Consider the following 3005-nt stretch of genomic DNA (forward strand, 5'->3'; position numbering starts at 1 on the left):
TCATGATCATTGGTAGTTTTCCTTAAAATGTACAGACACTCAGTGCTTCCTATGATGTAGATGTTAAGTAAAGATGTTAAAACTTAGTTATAGCACCTAGTGGAGTATCCTCAAAAGCTTAAAATTAAAGGTTAACACTTAAGTTTGCTTGTTTTATTCACATAACCCATCATGTTTTTTATAAATTATAAACAGTGTCCTCTGGTCGATCAGGAAGAAAATATAACTTCTTACTTTAGAAAACAGGAAATGGGTAATTTTTAGTCAGACACAGAGAGATTTGTTGCCACACCCTTCAGGAAAACCATCCAATCCAGTTCACTCATTTTGTTGTTGTTCTGTGTTTTGTTTTGTTTTGTGTAGTTTTGTTGTTTTTGTTTTTTTAACATCTGAGGGCTCTTTTATATTGCCTCAGTCCATTTGGGCTACTATAAAAAAAAATCACAAACTGTGTAGATTACAAATAACAGAAGATTATTTCTCATAGTTCTGGATCCCAGGAGTTCAACATGAGGGCATCAGCAGATTCAGTGTCTATTGAGGTCCTACTTTCTGATTCTTAGATACTATCATCTTGCCACGTCCTCCCATGGTGGAAGGGCACTCGATTCCACTGGATTCTCTTTTATAAAGGCCCTAATTCATTAATGAGGACTCCCCCCTCATGACTTAAGTAGCTGCAAAAAGCCCCATGTCTACCAACATCTTTGGGGGTTAAAATTTCAACACGTGAATTTGGAGGGGACACAAGTCTTCATAGTATAGTATATGTACAAAATCTAAAGAGAATCCTTAATAAAACGGTAACAATAACAGGGTCATGGTACTCATTTTACTTAAGAAGGATTCAACTGAGAAAAGGAACTGTACTTGGGGGAAGCAGCCAGAAGCAATACATTATGGAGCCTATGCCACAGACACCTTATCATATTCTCATGAAGTAGAATATCAAATCTCTACTATTGGTGGTAGTGGTGGTGGTATATATTCTCCCCACGCTAATTTCTGCTTCAGATGGCCTCTGCTTTTCGGACTGTAACATACCACCACACTCCCTGGTTACCACCATCCCTACTGCTGGACACCTATGTTACTTTCATTGGATGCTGCAGTTCCTGAAAGACACAGATACTTCTGCAAGGTACTATTACTGTTTCTCAATTCACTTCATCCGCATAAGTCTTACGATTTATGCTCAGCAATGCTACTTCCTTAGGCACTACTGTCTCATCCAGGTTCCTCTGCCAAACATCTTTTCTGCTCCACTGCTGCTTGCACTTAGCTTCTGCCAAAGATTCCCTGTAATCTTTGCACTCCTGTGACTCTGCTGTGCACTATAGTGAAGGAGGAGAAATAATTCTGTCTTTTCCTATCAGTGTTTTAATTCCTATCAAGAAGTAGCATAGAACTTCCTATAGCCAACAGAGTAAAACTACATTTCCTATATTTACAAATAAATCCTAGCTGCTTCTCAAGACACAGACACGGATTCACTGGAAGTTAAACAAGAGGTAAATCAGCGTTAGATGTTACTAGGTGACCCGATTTGCACAGTAACAGGAAGCATGCATATAAGGACAAAGCTTGCCTCTACTGCCTGCTCATCAGGGACTATTTGCCAGGCTGAGGGGTTCTGCTGAATTGCTCTTTCCAATGTCTTTGGAAATGAATCACAGGGCCTTCCAGTTTTAGGAAAATACTGAACTTGCTTTTTTCAAACATTGCAGAAGCTGACATAAAGACAACAGGGTCTCACCTTGATTCTGAAGTTTTCACTTCAATCCAAAAGCTATGTTAAACGTACCTCCTTGGCTAGACCATGTGACTGAGCCCCTTCCCCCTCCCTCCCCCCCCCACCGCGCCCCCATTTAGCTCCAGGAAGGAAGCAGAACCAGAAAAGAACCTGCATAGAATTAGGTATGCTGCCATTCATCATTCTGTCTCGCTACTCATATATTTTCAGTAGAAGCAATGATACAACTAGATACCTGGGCTTTTGAGATTTAATGCATAAGCATTTAAGGTTCCCAGGATTTAGGCAGGGTCTCAAAGGTAGGTGGCCTTCCTATTTTCATTGCACTCATAAAAAAAAACAAAAACAAAAACAAAAACAAAACTTAATATGGAACCTGTCACAAATTTGCATATCATCTTTGCACAGTGGCCAGGCTAACCTTCTCTGTATCATTCCAACGTTAGCATATGCACTGCCAAAGCAAGCATCCCTAGTAAAAATCCTAATGTCCCTTCTAGGAGCAGAGTTTGAGTACTAGGCCACACTTATCAACTGACTCTTCCTTTCAGATGTATTTTTTTTTTCCAGTTTTTTAGGATACTTTTATTCCCAGGTTCAAGGTCAATCTCTGAGATCAACTGAAGCTGGAATCTTCTTTCACATTATGCCCACTAAGTTAAAAGTGAATATTTGCTCTAATGTTGTTTATATTTCTCTTAATAAATATAATAGAAAGGAACAAAGAATAAAAACCACGAGTATATATGATCAGAGCTTTTCAAGTTGACTGGAAGATGGAATTGTTCAGAAGGACTTATCTCTTTAGTAAACCAACTTAGAAAACAAGATCATAGAAGATCTGAAATCTTAATTCAATTGGGATATGTGATAGAGAACAATAACTGTGGTCAGATTAGCTACATTTTCAAATAGAAAAACTAAGCTGCAGGATATTATATACTGCTCTTATTTAAAATTGAAAGCAACCCAGAGATACTTATGCATTTTTAAAATGACTTTAATTGGCTCATTTCACACCAGGAAGTCAGTGTTTGTTAAATTATTAAGAAAAGACATCATATAATGATACGGGTCAAGTTCTTTATAAAACGTCTTTACAATGAAAAATTTACTGCAGTGAGTATATTGTCAAGGCACAGGTTAGTGAACTATAATGCTTTGGGGGTCTTAAAATAGTAAAATCAAGAAACTGGTAATTCAGTATGACAAATGCTTTTCTTTTCACCAGACTGCTAAAAATCCTCATATT

The 3005-nt window shown here is 37.8% G+C and overlaps 1 non-coding gene across 1 annotated transcript; it reads right to left on the reverse strand.

Moving 5' to 3' along the window:
• Positions 1-2116: 2116 nt before the first annotated feature.
• LOC122233307 lies at positions 2117-2221 on the reverse strand. Its single transcript, XR_006210868.1, has one exon. It is a non-coding gene; the product is annotated as a U6 spliceosomal RNA (small nuclear RNA).
• Positions 2222-3005: the final 784 nt, after the last annotated feature.

The sequence above is a fragment of the Panthera tigris genome, chromosome D4 (genome assembly GCF_018350195.1).
Source record: "Panthera tigris isolate Pti1 chromosome D4, P.tigris_Pti1_mat1.1, whole genome shotgun sequence".
NCBI classification, from domain to species: domain Eukaryota; kingdom Metazoa; phylum Chordata; class Mammalia; order Carnivora; family Felidae; genus Panthera; species Panthera tigris.